This window comes from Chrysemys picta, chromosome 7 (genome assembly GCF_011386835.1).
Source record: "Chrysemys picta bellii isolate R12L10 chromosome 7, ASM1138683v2, whole genome shotgun sequence".
NCBI classification, from domain to species: domain Eukaryota; kingdom Metazoa; phylum Chordata; order Testudines; family Emydidae; genus Chrysemys; species Chrysemys picta.
Genome location: NC_088797.1, coordinates 109,480,943 through 109,499,322, shown reverse-complemented (window position 1 = coordinate 109,499,322; position 18,380 = coordinate 109,480,943). Strand labels below are relative to the sequence as shown.

Here is an 18,380-nt window from a genome sequence, read left to right as displayed (position 1 = left end):
ATGTATGCTGTTTTGTCAACATTTTATAAACATAAATTTTGTTCAGAGAACTAACCTGCCTGACTCAGATTTTTCATGGTTTGTTTAATTAATCGTTTACATCTGTCACGAACCTGACCTAGAAACTCCTTAAATGTTGTCCACCATGGATGCACAAATGCACCGAGGAAAGAAGATGTACTATTATAATGTAATATTTATATTACAGGAGTGCCTAATGACCCTGATTGGAATTAGGACTCATTTAACAGATGGAGAAGCTGAGGTGTGGAGAGAAAAAGCAATTTACCAGATGTCAGAGTAACTCAAGGGCAGAGGTGAGACTAGTACCCAAATTCTCCCAGTCCCATGCCATAATCACTGCTTCACACCACCACATAGCATCAAAGGAAAATTAAGTTTATGTCAGAAGACAATGCAAGCAAGGAAATTCACTACTAAGGGTGAAACAAGCCATATGCACTTCAATACCACGGCACAGAGGATTCATTAAAAATGCAGTTAAGGGAGTTCCCAGTTATTACTAGGTGTTTGTGTGCAGACATATGTTGCTTTTCACCCTTAACTTTGCATTTCCTCAATTTTATTGTTTTCCATACATCATAGCAAAATATACTTGCCAAACAGAGAAGGAAACATTGACAGGTGAAAACATTTTGTTTTTCATCTTCTAGAAGACTACAAATATTGTTGGCACAAACACTTTGTATAAAAGTAACAGTTCCTTTCATTTTATTAGCACTAGCTGCAAGATGTTAGGGTTGGTTTTAAAGATTCTGAACCTTATAATTTAGGTGGAGTCACCATTTCCCTTGTAAATTCCTGGTTTTGAGCAGTTTATCAGTTCAACACACAATATGTGTTTTAAGATTAAATTTAATGTACAGGATCTCAGCCCAGGGGCAAGTTTGTTTTAGTACTAAAAAAAAACTTTACAATAAGGTGTTGGGCATATTTATATTTATATGAATGTGGCTTCCTTGACCATGCGATGCTGTTCCAAGAAGGACAGCTGAGCACAGATGGGGTTGACTTATCAAGGAAGGGGAAGAGTATCTTCTGATACAGACTGGCTAACCTAGTGAGGCAGGCTTTAAACTGTGTTTGACAGAAGCAGGAGACAAATGCCTGCAGGTAAGTCCAGAACATGGAGACCCGGCTGAAGGGTCAGAATCTGAGGGGAACATGGGCAATCATATCAAGGACAAAGGAGAGACAAGAGGGGCTATAGAGGGGAAATCTAATAAACATCTTAGATGTCTGTATACTAATGCAAGAAATATGGGGAATAACCAGGAAGAACTAGAAATACTGGTGAATAATCACAATTATGACATAAAATTGGCATCACAGAGAGTAGGTGGGATAATCATGACAGGAATATTGGTATAGAACAGTTCAACTTGCTCAGAAAGGACAGGCAGGGGGAAAAAGGGAGGAGGTGTTGCCCTGTATATCAAAGATGTATACGCTTGCACTGAGGTCAAAATAGAAGTGGGAGGCCAACCTGCTGAAAGTCTCTGGGTAAGGATAAAAGGATTAAAAACAACAAGGGTGATGTCATGGGAAGGATCTACTGTAGACCACCTAACTAGGAAGAAGAGGTGAATGAGGTTTAAAAAAAAAAACAGCTAACAAAATTATCCAAAACACAGGACTTGATAGTGACAGTGGATTTTAGCTACCTAGACATCTGTTGGGAAACAGGATACAGATTATCCAAAAAGTTCTTGAAGTGCATTGGAGACAACTTTTTATTACAGAAGATATAAAAAGTGACTGGGGAACAGCTGTTCTAGATTTGATTCAAATAGGGAGGAGCTAGTTAAGAATTGGAAGGAAGATGGCTGCTTGGGTGAAAGTGATCATGAAATGATAGAGGTTATGATTCTAAGGAATGAGGTAGGGGGAAACATCAGAATAAAGACAGTGGACTTCAAGAAGGAAGAATTTAGCAAACTGGGTAGGTGAGTTCCCTTGGGAAGCTGATCTTGGGAAATAAGATTTCTGGAAAGTTGGCAGTTTTTTAGAGAGACATTATTAAGGGCACAAGAGCAAACTATCCCAATACATAGAAAAGATAGAAGGTATGTTAAGAGACTGCCCTGGTTTAAACAGGAGATCTTCAATGACCTAAAACTTGAAAAAGAGTTATACAAAAGTGGAAAATAGGTGAAATTTATGAAGGATGGATATAGAAAAACAACACAAGCATGTAGGGACCACGTTAGAAAGGCCAAGGCACAAAATGAGATTAAACTAGCGAGGGACATAAAGGGTAACAAGAAAACATTTTACAAATACATTAGAAGCAAGAGGAAGACTAAGGACAGAGGAGGCCCATTATTCCATGAAGAGGAAAAGACAATAACAGAAAATGCAGTTGTGGCCAAAGTATTAAATGCCTTTTTCATTGTAGTTTTCACCAAAAATATTAGCAATGATTAGATGACTAACACAGTGAACATCAGTGTATATGGGGTATGATCTGAGGCTAAAATAGAGAAAGAACAAGTTAAAAATTACTTAGACAAGTTAGATATCTTCAAGTCAACAGGGCCTGACAAAATACATCCTAGAATATTTAAGGAACTGGCTGAAGAGATCTCTGAGCCATTTGCCATTATCTTTGAGAACCCATGGATGTTGGGAGAGATCCCAGAGGACTGGAAAAGAGCAAATATAGTACCTAGCTATAAAAAGGCGAATAAGGACAACCCAGGGAATTGTGGACCAGTCAGCATAACTTTGGTGCCCAAAAAGATAACAGAGCAAATCATCAATTTGTAAGTACCTAGGAGATAATAAGGTGATAAATAACAAACAACATGGCTTTGTCAAGAACAAATCATGTCAAACCAACCTAATATGCTTCCATGACAGGGTAACAAGTCTTCTGAAGGGGGCAAGAGGGGGGATCAGTAGAGGTGGCATATCTTGATTTTAGTAAGGCTTTTGATACTGTCTTCCATGATCTTCTCATAAGCAAGCTTGAGAAATACAGTCTAGGCAAACATAATATAAGATGGATGCACAACTGGTTGAAAAATCATATTCACAGAGTAGTTATCAAGGATTCACAATCAAGATGGAAGGGCATATCAAGTGGGGTCCCTCAGAGATCTGTCCTAGGTGCGGTTCTGTTCAATATCTTCATAAATGATTTGGATAATAGGATAGCGAGTACACTTGTAAAGTTTGCAGACAATACCATGCGTGGGGGTGGGGGAAGCATTGCAAGCATGTTGGAGGACAGGATTAGAATTCAAAAGAATCTCGACAAACTGGAGAAATTGTTTGAAATAAATAGGATGAAATTCAATAAGAGTAAATGCTAAGTATTCCACTTAGGAAGGAATACTCAATTGCAAATACAAATTGGGAAATGACTGCCTAGGAAGGAATACTGCAGAAAAAGATCTAGGGGTTATAGTGGATTACAAACTAAAGATGAGTCAACAATGTAATACTGTTGCAAAAAAGTGAACATCATTCTGGGATATATTGGCAGAAGTGGAGTAAGCAAGACCCAAGAAAAAATTATTTCACGCTCCTTATCACAGATAAGGCTTCAGTGGAGTACTATGTCCATTTCTGGGCACCCCACTTCAGAAAAGATGTAGACAGATTGGAGAAAGTCCAGAGGAGAGCAACAAAAATTATTAAAGGTCTAGAAAACATGACTTATGAGGAAAGATTGAAAAAATCAGGTTTGTTTAATCTGGAGAAGAGAAAACCGAGACAGTCTTCAAGTAAATACAAGATTGTTATAAAGAGGAAGGTGATAAATTGTTCTCCTTATCTGCTGAGGATAGGACAAGAAGCAATGTGCTTCAATTGCAGCAAGAGAGATTTAGGTTGGACATTAGGAAAAAGTTCCTAACTGTCAGGGTAGTTAAGTTCTGGAACAAATTGCTAGGGAGGGTGTGGAATCTCCGTCATTGGTGGTTTTTAAGAGCAGGTTGGACAAACACATATTAGGGATGGTCTAGAAAATACTTAGTCCTGCCTCAGAGCAGACAACTGGACTAGATGATCTATTAAAGGTCCTTGCAGGCTTACATTTCTATGATTCTATGAAATGTTATATTTTCACAGTGCTTTATTATGCACTTCAAACCAAGGGCCTGACTCTGCCACTTTTGCTTATCAATCGAAGGAAATTGATATGGCCTCTATTACCATAAAATCTAAGCGCCTCACAATTTGTATGTGTTTATCTTCACAATGCCTCTCTAAGGTTGGGAAGTTCCGTTATCACTATTTTACAGATGAGGAAGTGAGGCATAGAGAGACTAAAACCGCTTCTGGGTAGACACTACCTTTGCCAATGGGTGGAGTTCTCCACCTCCCTGAGAGATGGTAGTTAAGTAGAAGGAAGAATTCTTCCTTTGACATAGCACTGTCTACACTGGGTGTTAGGTCTGCATAGATAGGTCTCTCATGGGTGTGGCTTTAATACTCAGATTTTTCATGGGAGGAAATACCTAGGTAATACCACCCACTTTGGGTCTGATATGGCATATGTCAAAGTCAGTGGGGGTTTTGCCATTGACTTCAATAACAGCAGAATAACAGCCTTAACCCCTGGTCTGAGTCAGGAGTAATTTCCAGAAATAAGATATTGGGCTTGCTTTTCCCATTGAAGTCCGTAGCAAAATTCCATTTACTGAAATAGGAACAGGATTGGCCCCCCAGTGTGTAATGGCCATTTTTAGTATGCATCTTCAGAATAGCACTGTAGCACAGCCTATGAAGTGTAGTTATGATACCTGCTTGTTCTGTGGGAGTAGTAAGAAACTAGGTTTCTTTAGAGTAGGCAGGAGTAAGTAAGACTTTGTCTACACTAGCACTTTTATCAGCAAAACTTTTGTCGATCAGGGGTATGAAAAAACCACCCCCCTGACCGACATAAGTTTCACCAACCAAAGTGCTGGTGTGGACAGTGCTATGCTGGCAGGAGACATAGTTAATGCAGGTCATTGGGGGTGTTTTAATTATGCTGGCAGGAGAGCTCTCTCCTGCTGGCAAAAGCAGCTACACGGAAGACCTTACAGCGGCACAGCTAGCGTTGACATAGCTGAAGTATGGAAGCAGACCATAAAGGAAGTACATAAAAATCTGGGGTCAGCTTCCTTAATGGAACATGATCAAGAGCATTGTTAGGCCTAAAGCTGACCTATCTTGACAGCAGTTTCAGCTGAAATATCTTACCTTATGGATTGACATCATGGTGTGTTTTTTTGTTTGTTTGTCTTGGCAACCAGACCTTGCTGGTGGATTATATAGAAAGATATTCCAAAATGGACAGTTTTAAGTACGATTCACTATAATGGTTCAAACCCACAGCCAGAAAGAGCACCATGCCCTTAATCAGAAGTAGCAGCACAGGTTTGGACTAGATGGTCCAGAGATGCATTTGAGTACTTAATGGGTCTTTTCTATCTCTTATTTCTATGTTCATAAGCTGTTGTTCTCCTTGTGACTTCACTAGTTGTCCCTGAAGAAAGGGGAAGCAGCCTGTCTTCAGGCAGTGAGGAAAAAGCCAGGATCTTCTAAAATGGGTACCCAAAGTTAGGCTTTAAATCCACAGGTATCTAAACAAGTGGCCTGTCTTTCAAAAACTCTGAGTAGTCAGCAGATCCCAATAAAGTCAATAGGTGTTGGTATATGGCACTTTTGAAGAGCAGGTCACTTATTTAGGTGCCTAGGTATATAGGCACCCATTTTAAAAAATGTTGGCTAGAAATGTAATGCAGTGGGGGACCAGTACTTCCAGTTTTTTGTGGTACCTTAATTTTAGGTTAATGCCCTTTATGACTTTTGGGGCACTATACTAACAAGGTACTGCTTAAAGCAGTGCTTATGTGCTAAATAGAAAGGAATGGTATATTTCTTTATATCAGACTGATGTGCACTTTATCTTAACTCTCCCCTCCTAACATTATTCAAATGTGGCACTCAGAGTTCATGTGGCAGGACATGGCGTGCAGTGGAGCTGCAAACTGTGATGTCTGTACGTATGAGGACACAGATCCTGGCTGTTGGGTTTGAATTGCTATGAACCACAGTCACTTGTGGATGAACTTTGCTCAATTCTGGGAGGGGTAAGAGATGTGCAGTTTGCTTGTGTGCCACTCAAGTGTACTAGATAGAACAACTGACCTACCCGAGAGAGAGAGTGTGTGAGTGTGTAAACAAACAAGTGACAGAGAAAGAACATTGCACGCTGTATACTGTCTGTTCTAAAGCATATAAACCCTCGGACTGCTACAGCTAACAAAGATTTTCCTGAAGTGCTAAGAGACCTGTAGAAGAGAGAAAGGAAGCTTGATGCTCTCTGAGGGCAGTTTAAATACCAGTCATGATGTATTCAACCATGGATTTGTTACAAGATGCATTAAAATAAAGCAATATCAAAAAAGAAATTAATGTGGCTGCCTCTATGAAATTAAATGCAGAACATTGCCAAACTCCCCAAAGGTTTCTCATGAGCATGCTATTGCCCATCCTGTTTATCTATCTCAGGATAAAGTATAAGCTCATGATTGCTCTCAGTTGAGTCTCCTGCAACAGAAGGCCCTGATTTTACCTGGGACGATATGAAAAATTATAAAGAAAGGTCAGGGATTAGGTAAAAGAGTTGAGTTAAGGCAGCATGAAACCTTAGGCGATTGTGAAAGATTTATTCTTCTTCGAGTGCTTGCTCATATTGATTCCAATTAGGTGTGCACACGCTGCATGCACGATCGTCGGAAGATTTTTACCCTAGCAACACTCGGTGGGTCGGCTGAGGCGCCCCCTGGAGTGGCGCTCTTATGGCACCGGATATATGCCCCTGCCGACCCAGCGCCCCCTCTGTTCCTTCCTACCACCCGTGACGGTCATTGGAACTGTGGAGCATGGCATAGCTGATCTCCACATCCCTAGCTCTTTACTCATTGTACTGTAGATAGTTGTTTGGTGTAGTTTTAATAGTTTTGTAGATCGTGTAGATAGTACTTGGAGGAAACGGGGTTTATCCCCTTCCCTCCTCCCCGGTACCAGGACCCATGCCTAGGTCTCCGGGTTTCAAGCCTTGCTTGGCCTGTCTCAAGCCAATGCCTACGGGAGACCTCCACGACTCCTGTTTGCAGTGCCTGGGGGAATCCCATCAACCAGATAAGTGCCGCATTTGTAAGGCTTTCAAGCCTCGGACAAAAAAGGAGCTGGACTTTTGGTTAAAACAGCTCCTAATGGAAGCGGCACTTAGCCCGGTGCCCTCAGCACTGCATGCAGACCAGGCGCCATCGGTCCGAAGTGAGCCTCAGGCACCGGAACAACCCGGCACCAGCGAAGACTCTAGGCACTGGACGTCTCCAGCACCAGTACAGATGTGACATCACTTGCTGTCTCCACGGCCCAAGAAGCAGCACAAACCACCTGCTGCGCCTGTGCAGTTGCAGGTGCCACCTGTACCCCCATTGGAGCAACGGCCCGTGCTGGACCGCCCTGCGAAGACTCCAACTCCGGCACCATCAATTCCGGCGCCGCAAGCGCCGTTGAGTCTGGTGCACACAAGCTCCCTGGTGCGCACCGTGGTTGAGTTTGGCCTGCCGTCCATTCTGGAGACCTCCACCGCTCGCGACCTGATCGCGCTGACTGAGCCTGGACCGTCTCACCCTCTGGCACCGCCGGTGCGGACTGTTCCATCCATAGGGAAGCCAGCCTTCATGCGACCTCCATCGCAGAGCGAGACAGCTCGGCACCGATCTCAGTCCCGGTCCAGGTTGTGGACCTGATCCCGTCGATAGTCCCGGTCTCTGCACCGCTCGCAGTCCTGGCACCGATCCCCATCTCGGTGCCGGTCGTACTCGCGGTGCCGCTCTGCCTCACGAAGCTCTCCCTCCCGGTATGATCGGCCAGAGGGGTGGAGAGGAAATACATGGTGCCCTCTAAGGACTATGAATATTTGTATGTTCACCCCCCAACCTTGCTCCCTCGTTGTACAGTCTGTGAACGAGAGGGAGAGACACGGCCAGCAAGCACCTGCCCCTAAGTCTAAGGACGCTAGGCACCTGGATTTATTTGGGTGCAAGATTTATTCAACGGGTGGACTACAGCTCAGGGTAGCTAACCAGCAGGCCCTCCTGAGCCGTTATAATTATAACACCTGGAACTCGACGGGGAAGTTCAAGGAGTTGGTTCCCCAGGAGTCCAGGGAGGAGTTTGGGGCCTTGCTAAAAGAGGGCAAGAAAGTGGCGAGGACATCCCTGCAGGCGTCTTTAGACACGGCGGACTCGGCAGTTAGGACTCTAGCCTCAGGCATGGCTATGCACCGCATTGCATGGCTACAAGTGTCCGGTCTTCCACCGGAGCTGCAGCAGACTATTCAAGACCTGCCCTTTGATGGCCAGGGGCTGTTCTCAGACAAAACTGATCCCAGACTTCAGAGTCTGATGGACAACCGGGCCATCATGCGCTCATTGGGCATGCATACCCCGGTGACGCAATGTAGGCCCTTCCAGCCCCAACCGCAGTGCACCTACCCTAACCCTCGACCGCGGCAAGACTTCGCTAGAAGGCGTGGCCGTGGTAATAGGAGGAGACAATCTGGTCCTCAATCAGGCCAGAATCAGGGCCCCCCAAAACCATTGGCGGGGCCCAAGCAAATCTTTTGAAGGTTTTGCCCGAGGACGGAGCACCAGTCTCCTTGCAGGATCCTTTCCCGCCTTTCTTCAACCGCCTGTTCTATTTCCTCCCTGCGTGGTCCCACATAACGTCAGATCACTGGGTCCTATGCATGGTGGAAACTGGATACCATCTTCAGTTTGTTTTGCCCCCCCCCTTCCCACCCTCCCTCCCTGTCCCTCTACAGGGACCCCTCTCATGAGCAACTCCTCTTACAGGAGGTACAGGTGCTCCTGTCTATCAGAGCGGTGGAAGAGGTCCCAAAGGATTTGAGGGGCAGGGGTTTTTACTCCCGTTACTTCCTAATCCCCAAGGCAAAGCGGGGACTACGGCTCATCCTGGACCTGCGCGGACTCAACAAATTCATGGTAAAGTTGAAGTTCCGCATGGTTTCCCTGGGGACCATTATCCCTTCCCTGGATCCTGGAGACTGGTACGTCGTCCTCAACATGAAGGACACGTACTTCCACATAGCAATTTACCCGCCGCACAGGCGATTCCTTCGCTTTGTGGTCAACCAGCAGCATTTCCAATTTACCGTCCTTCCCTTTGGCCTGTCCACAGCACCAAGGGTCTTCACAAAGTGAATGGCTGTCGTAGTGGCCTCGCTCCGCCGACATCAGATCCAAGTGTTCCCGTACCTCGACGACTGGCTCGTTCGGGGTCGTTCCGAGCTACAGGTGCAGTCTCATGTTCGGTTCATCATGAGCTTGTTCAGGCAACTGGGCCTGCTGCTCAACACCGAAAAGTCCACTTTGGAGCCAGCCCAAAGAATAGACTTCATTGGGGCGATCCTGGACTCGAATCTCGCGACGGCGTGCCTACCGCAGGCCCGCTTCCAGTCCATGACCACCATTATTCACGGCCTCCAAAACGTCCCGACCTTGACAGCATGCACGTGTCTCGGTCTTCTGGGCCACATGGCCTCGTGCACCTTCGTGACCAGACATGCCAGACTACGCCTCTGTCCACTTCAGACCTGGCTATCGTCAATGTACTGTCCAGGCCAAGACAGTTTGGACACAGTACTCATGGTGCCAACGGAGGTCTTATCCTCTCTGGGTTGGTGGCTAAACCCCAGCTTTGTTTGTTTGCATTCCATGCCCCACAGCCCTCTCTAGTCCTGACCACGGACGCATCATAACTGGGCTGGGGCGCTCACCTCATGGACCTTCGCACACAAGGTCTTTGGTCTGCACAAGAAATAACCCTGCACATCAACGTAAGGGAATTGAGAGCAGTACGCCTGGCGTGTCAGGTATTCCGTGAACACCTTCAGAGCCGTTGTGTCACAGTCTTCACAGACAACATAACGGCCATGTTTTACATCAACAAGCAAGGCAGAGCGCGGTTCCTCTGTCAGGAAGCCATACACCTCTGGGAATTTTGCATAGCCCACTCAATCGACCTGGTGGCGTCGTTTCTCCCAGGAGTCCAGAACACCTTGGCAGATCGCCTCAGCAGGTCCTTCCTGGCTCATGAGTGGTCAATACGTCCGGATGTTATCCATTCTGTTTTCCAGAAGTGGGGATTTCCCCACATAGACCTTTTCGCCTCTCGCGAGAATCGGAAGTGCCAGGTGTTCTGCTCTCTCCAGGGACGCTCCCCGGGCTCCCTGTTGGATGCCTTCCTGATACCATGGAAAGACCACCTGCTCTATGCCTTCCCTCCATTTCCATTGGTCCACAAGGTCCTTCTCAAGTTATGCAGAGACAAGGCCCGCTTAATCTTGATCACTCTGGCGTGGCCCAGACAGCATTGGTACTCCACACTCCTCGATCTGTCGATGACCATACCAATTCCTCTACCATTGTGGTCAGATCTGATCACTCAGGAACACGGCAGGTTATGTCATCCGGACCTGCAGTCCCTCCATCTCACAGCATGGATGCTGCATGGCTAACTCAATCTGAGCTGCATTGCTCCGGTTCAGTGCAGCAAGTACTCTTGGGTAGCAGAAAGCCCTCCACTAGGTCCACATACCTGGCCAAATGGAAGCGCTTCTCCTGCTGGTGTGCCCTGAGCAATACTGTCCCTCTGGAGGTGCCAGTACCTACCATCCTAGAGTATCTCTGGTCCCTGAAACAGCAAGGCCTAGCTGTCTCATCCATCAGAGTACACCTAGCAGCGATTTCAGCCTTCCACCCTGGCGAAAACGGGCGCTCGGTTTTCTCCAATCCCATGGTCAGCAGGTTCCTCAAAGGTTTGGAACATCTGTACTCACAAATTCATCATCTGGCGCCTACGTAGGACCTCAATCTGGTTCTATCTAGACTCATGGGTGCCCCTTTCGAGCCGATGGCCACCTACTTGCTTCTGTACCTTTCCTGGAAAACAGCTTTCCTCATCGCTATCACATTGGCGAGACGAGTGTCGGAACTTCGAGCCCTCACATCGGACCCACCGTATACGGTGTTCCATAAGGACAAGGTACAGCTGCGACCACACCCGCCTTCCTCCCTAAGGTGGATTCTGCCTTCCATGTCAACCAAGACATCTTCCTCCCGGTCTTCTTTCCGAAGCCACACGCTTTGTGATAAGAGCAACAGCTACATTCCCTAGACGTTCGTAGGGCTCTCGCCTTTTACATCGAACGAACAAAACCTTTTAGGAAGACGTCCCAGCTGTTTGTAGTGGTGGCAGACCAGATGAAGGGCCTCCCGGTCTCCTCATGGCGAATCTCATCTTGGATTACATCATGCATTCGTGCGTGCTGTGACTTGGCTGGTGTCCCAACTACCTGCCTCACTGCCCATTCTACTGGGGCTCAAGCTTCGTCCTCCACCTTTCTGGCTCATGTGCTCATACAGGAGATCTGTAGGACAGCAACTTGGTCATCAGTGCATACCTTCGCTTCCCACTATGCCATAGTGCAGCAGTCCAGGGATGATGCGGCATTTGGTTCAGTGGTCCTTCACTCTGCGACATCTCACTCCAACCCCACCGCCTAGGTAGGGCTTGGGAGTCACCTAATTGGAATCGATATGAGCAAGCACTCGAAGAAGAAAAGATGGTTACTCACCTTTGTAACTGTTGTTCTTTGAGATGTGTTGCTTATATCCATTCCAAACCCGCCCTCCTTCCCTGCTGTTGGAGTAGCTGGCAAGAAGGAACTGAGGGGGCGCTGGGTCGGCAGGGGCATATATCTGGCGCCATAAGGGCGCCACTCCAGGGGGCGCCTCAGCCAACCCACCGAGTGTTGCTAGGGTAAAAATCTTCCAACAATCGTGCACTCAGCGCGCGCACACCTAATTGGAATGGATATGAGCAACACATCTCGAAGAACAACAGTTACAAAGGTGAGTAACTGTCTTTTTTGCTAGATTTATACCAGCTTTTTAGGCCAGATTCCAGGTCACACAGCTACAATTCACAGTGGCAAACACTGCAGCTGGCTGTTCATTTCATCCTGGATAGGATCTTTACGACAATGTCACCGTTGTCCAATCGAGTGGTGTTTCTTATTTGCCAACAATGCTGATAATGATTAAATGGAGTTTCTCAGCACAGATAGGAGAGTTATTAGTGACCCTCGATTCTTGCTATTGTTTTGAAAGCAGAGGTTACAAGCTTTCATGAGCTGAGTGGTTTTAACAGAGAAGGCTCTAATAGAATAAGTGGGTGAAAAAATACACATAAATCTGTAAAAAACAAAACACTTAGAATTACAGCCAAAATTTCAGGAATTACAAATATGTAGCAAATAGGCCAAACTCAACCTCGGCTATGCAGCAAAGATGAGTCAGGAATACTTGTATTTCCTGGCACAGAAATACAACTGCTGCAGGCGAGGATTGCACAGAGTATACATAGTGGGTCACTTGGGGGGATGGAATGCCGCCTTGGACTATTCCCCTCTGGGGATTTAGAGACTGACCCAAAGTTCATTGAAATCAATGGGAATCTTTCCATTGATTTCAGTGGGTTTTAGGCCCTTTATGCGGGGGTTGACCCCTAGCTGGCTGTACTTTCTGGTGCATTCCTGTGTTCTATGGAAAAAATCTGCCTGGCTGCTTGCATGCCCTTTTCCCATATGAACATGCATGCACAGCAGGGACTAGGATTTAGCCCAAAATAAGGTCATTTACTTTGTCTATGCAGATCATGTTTCATTTTTGCATAATACTCCAGTCATGTTATTAGTTATTATATGTACATAAAGTCATCACCTTTAAAAAAAATTGCACTAATTGTTATGCTCTATGAAATCTAGGAGCATAAAACCTCAGCACAAAAATTGTCGTATTTTGCTAACTGCTTTAACCTAAAACTCCAACAGAAAGAAATTGTTCCCGTGACTCATATTTTTCATCATTTGGTCATTAAATAGTGATGGATATAAACCTATAAAGTACCTAAACTGAACCTTTTAACAATCCATGAGCAATACTATCATTTCTTTAATAGAACTCGCTGACCGTGCCTTTCTTCGATGCCATTTGTCATTTTCAGCATGCAATAATCAATAACTTGGCTTTGAAATAAATAATATAACAGTCACAATATATTATCTTTCAGGCTGGCCTTATACTAACCATGAAATAGGACTTGGGAAGATACAAACTTTAGGTAAATGTTAAAAATGGAATAACACTGAAAACAGGAACTAAATGAACTAGAAACTTTAGCTTCCCTACCCAATTCATTTATAATTCTCTTCCATTTAGAAAAAAACAAAAACTAGTTTCTAAACAAAACAAAAAAATCTTGACTGGTCTGACTTCAAGTGCAGGGCTACCACTGTGTCCGTAAGTCATTCAATTGTGCCAACCCACTGGAGGGGTTTCAGCAAAGTGAATCATCTTCCTGACCCCAATTCAGCAAGGCTTTCAAGCACAATCCATTGTTATTCAGCAAAGCAATTAAACATGCTTCATTTTAAACATATGCTTATTTAAGAATATGCTTAAATTAAACATATGCCTAAGTGTTGGAGCCAAAGTTAGAAACCTATTTAGGTGCCTAACGGTGCAGTAGGCACCTAGTAGGATAAGCAGGTTAGCCACCCAACTCCCAAATCAATAGGAGTTAGTTACCTACTAACTTAGGTGCTTTTGAAAATCCCTTAGTTGCCTATCTGAATCTTTAGGTGCCTAACTACTTTTCTAAATCTGGCCCTTCACGGCTGAATCTGAGTCCCAGAGCGCTGCAATACACAGGGCACAGCTACAGAAGAAATGGCAACCTTCATTCTGTGTTTCCTTGTTTGGGTGGGCTTTGGTCAAATCCCTAAAATGGTGTGCACCTATTGGCCTTTATTTATGCTAATTAGATATGGTCCAGAGCCAGAACATCCAACCTGAAATCTGGTTCTGGGGGCAGGTGCAACACAGGAAAAAGCCAGCTTTCTGGATCTGTTTCGGGTGCCACAGAACTTTCAAGAGAACAGGTGATCTTATGAGTTTTCCATCATTCTAGCTGGCGTAACTTAGGGATGAAATCTCAGAAGAATAATTTGCACAAGTTTAATACCATCAACTCCAACTACACGTTAATGCTGGCTTACCCTTGGATAGGAACTTTGAACCCCAATCTAAACCTAATGCAGATCCAAGCAGCACAAAGGTCTTCACTAATAGACACACAAAAATAAATAAATACACTAGAAATTGTTTGGCATATTTGCAGCCATTATGTAGCCATGTTGTTATCAGTGTTGTATTCGATAATGACCCACTATTACACCTGCTAGACTTGTGCATAGTAAAAATACTATGTGCCTGATTCTGTGCTACCAGTGTATACATCAGGAGTAACTTCACTGGAGTAAATGAAGTTACACCAGTAGAAACCAGGCCTAAAATACTGCTGTGGTGTACTTCCCATTCACATCCAGTCTTGCCTGTTACATCTGATACGATGTTACTGATGTATCCTGTATATATTCACTATATATCCTATAAAATGAATATATCTGTACTTAGAATCCAATTGATACCAGTGAGATGATGTATGCATATCACACAGTTCATAGTATAGAATATTGATGTATGAATGTATTGTGTGAAGGTGTCATTTGTTTGCCATTGAGAAAGGGAAAACATAGCAGGTACTTACCATTTAAAAGAGAAGAAGCTGCAGCCCGCAGGTTCCACTTGAGGAGTCCTCACTTTAAAGCTGCAGCCTCTTGGCTCTGCCAACTTTAAAGGGCCAGCCCTCAGAAAGACATGCTGAGAAAAAAAAGTTTCTGTAGGAAGGCAACCCTACATCAGGAAGAGTTAGTAGGGAGCCGGTAATTATCACGCTTGGTGGTCTGGAGAAAGGGATTCTGTCTATCACCACTGTGACTTATAACTTAAAAATTTGTTGGTAGTAAGAGAATTTTAGGAAGTAAAACTGCATGATTCTTTAGTAGAAACATCTCAAAAACCAAAAAGGCCTCAATCCTTAGCAAAGATAAAGGGCTACGTTCTTGCTTTTGCACTTGGAGAGATGTGCAGCTCGAAAGTCAGCCAGAATTCCTCCTGCCGCAGCAGCAGCTTCACCACATATGCAAGGATTGGAGCAAGTGCTCCTCCTTCAATGCCTAGACAGCTTTGCTGGCAGGTGAGGAGAGATGGGGCAATGGCCCTTCCCTCATTCTGGCCCCTACTGTGGGACAGCTATTAGCAGCAGCAGCAGCAGCACTAGTATTAAGCTGTGTCTGCACTTCCCAGTGCAGCTGTAGCCAGCCTGTGCATTGAGGTGCATGGTGGGGCCATTTTATACCCTTCTGTGCCCTTGTGCACCTGAGTAAAGCCAGCCATAACTTGGGCCAAATGGCTCAAAATTATATAGGTTTAAATCAAACACTTAGGGTTTGATGATTTTCTTATCAAGTAAATAGCCATGTTTACAATCACTAACAGACTACTAACTCAGTGGGAGCAGATACACGCTTCAGTAACTTCTAGATATATAGTGGTCATTATACACGACTATTTTTTCTGGCTGTCATTTATATGTGTTCTTCCTCTTCCCACACTAACCAATAGTATTGAAGTATGCAAATGAATTGAGGAATGGGTCAAAGATGAAGGAAGGAGAAATTAGATTTAGATCACTTCTAATGTTATGATTTCACCACTCGCCAATGCGCTCTTCAGAGGATAGCAGCTATTGAACAGAGCAGGGATGGGGGATTGAATAAATATGAAAGGTAAAATTCTGAATTTCTTACTCAAGCAACTTTCAGACTGAAGTCAATGGGAGTTTTTCCTGATTAAGAATTGCAGGATGGGTTCAGACTTGGTTGTTCTTCCAACCTTCCATCTATGTTTACAGATATCCTGGGGGGTGAATTAGTGTTCCAGATTAGGGCCAGTTCGTGCTCCTATTGAAATCACTGCTAAAACTTCCATTGACTAGTACAGGACCAGATATCTTGAAAGATGCCTTCAGGGTTCTTTCTTTGATTTTCCAGGGTGAAAATCCTTCCAGGATCCAGGCTGATGTTGGAAACAACACCATTGCTTGTTGGTACACAAAAATGACCCTGATCCTATTACAGGCCAACACCATGTGGACAGTGGAGACATTACCCTAATTAGTCTCTAGATTTATTTAGTTAGTTATTCAGCTTTATAAAGAAAAAAACAATAGAAGTTCCCATACCAAGCTCTGGGCACTCTTATAATTTGGAAAAATAAAAAACAACATAAAGCTACTTAAATCCTCTGCTGCAATCATAATCAACAGGACCCCAAAATGTGTCATTCAAAATGTGATGCTCTGTCCAAACCTCATCCCATCCTGTCATCAAATGCTTGAGAAAAAAAGATGTCTTTGCAACATGGTGTGCTATAGCCCATTTTCCCAACTCGTGACCTTGTATGGGAGGTCAGTTTTAACTTGAGCAGTTGGAAACTATTGACATTTTTCAAGATTTGGGACACGAGCTACATCCCTGGATCTGTTCCTCTGAATTTGGCTGAAGTTCAATACTAGATGCAGATGCAAATGTTGTGGGGGAAGTGACCCCTTCTCCTTAATTTAGGGTAATTAAGATCTGGATCCGAACTATGCTGCTCAGAGCCATCTCTACCACTAGACTGCAGAGAGAAAAAGCCCTTTATAATTTATGCTGCTTTATGGTGGGAAAACTCATTGCTAATGTAATGTTTAACAAAGATACCCATAGATGAGACAGCATCGTCCAGTGCAGAGGTTCTCAAACTGTAGTCTGTGGACCACCAGTGGTCCGTGAGCTCCATTCAGATGGTCCGCAGATAGTTCCCTCTAAGGAACTATCATGCTTGGGTGGCCGCACACAAGAGAATGAAGGGCCACCCACCTAATTAGTGGAGCCGCGCAGGCATGGTGCCTGGACCCTAGACAAGATGCACATGTAAGGTGAGGTGGTGGCCTTGGGGGGGAAAGGGGATAGGTGGGAGGGGCAGTGGGGTTAGAAGAGGGGGTGGGAGGAATTTGGGACATGCAGGGCTACGGTGACCAGAGAAAGAGGCAACTTTCCCCAGCTCCAGGGCTGTGGCTGCCAGGAAGAGACGGCCCTCCTTCCCAGCCCCAGCTCTATGGCTGCTGCAGCGGGGAAGAGAGGGCACATCCATTGCATTAGAAAGGTAAGACTACTGATATTAAAATATGAGTTGTGTGCTTTTATTTGTAGAACAAAAACCCAATTATTATTATGGGTTTTTTTATATAGTGCTGTTATCCAAAGCGCTTTACAATAGTTAGCTAATGGTACAACTAACATTTGGAAAGATCATTAAGTGGTCCGCGTACACCCTCAGCAATTTTCAAGTGGTCCACAAAAAAAAAAAGTTTGAGAACCACTGGTCTAGTGGATAGAGTACTGGGACTCAAGAGACATGCGTTCTATTCCCAGCTCTTCTAGTGACCTGCTATGTGTCCTTGGGTAAGTCACGTTTTCTCTGTTTCTTCTCCTATGCTTTATCTCTCTTGTCCATTTAGATTGTAAGCTCTTCGTGGCAAGGACTGTTTCTTACCATATGTGTGTACAGTATATGTATGCACTATGAGGCCCCGCTCTTGGATGGAGTCTCCAGTGTTACCCATAATACAGATAATTAATAAAATGTCATCTTTTTAGGAAAAGTGGAACTTTTATTAAAGAAGTAATTTAATTTGATTTACCCTACTGTATTTAAATAGAAATATAAGGTTACAATGGGAGGCAGTAGGGAAATTCCTAGAGCGATGACTGGAATCAGTACAGCATTTATTATAAATAACATCAGCATGCAAGTCTAAAAATAGTCTCCCTGATGCTGCGTGTATATGACTGATATTAAAAATGACTGATTTAAAAGAAAGTGCTTCACCTCTGTTGCCAACCAAGAAGGTAGGGCTCTAGTATTCTCAGACTTAAATGCTGCCAGTATTTCACGTTAGAATAGTCATAAAGTTAAAGGTTAATAGGCTGTACAAATGACAGAGTTTAAAGGGGAAAAAATGAGGATGGGAAACTCTTTAGCACTTAGGGAGCATTTTTAAAATGAAGCTCATCTCTATAATGTAATTTTTCTATATTCCTTCTCACGCTGTTGATCATTATTGAAAATATTTCTATTTGCATAAGTGATTTTTCCTTCACTACCCATCTCCGTTTGCTTTTTGGATGATCATTACTTCCTACAGTACATGATGACTCATAATCCTGCCAACTGACATAACAATCTGCTACCATGAAAATGTAATAGTGCAAAATTAAAATTGTGGCCAGAGAAGGGTGATGAGCAGGGAGATAT

The 18,380-nt window shown here is 44.2% G+C and overlaps 1 long non-coding RNA gene across 1 annotated transcript in view; it reads left to right on the top strand.

Moving 5' to 3' along the window:
* Positions 1–18,380, top strand: part of LOC135972789 (uncharacterized) — a 51,067-nt gene that overhangs the window by 27,963 nt on the left and 4,724 nt on the right. Inside the window, exon 2 of the long non-coding RNA XR_010589309.1 lies at positions 209–317. This is a non-coding gene — a long non-coding RNA (uncharacterized LOC135972789). The remainder of the gene's footprint in view (positions 1–208; positions 318–18,380) is intronic.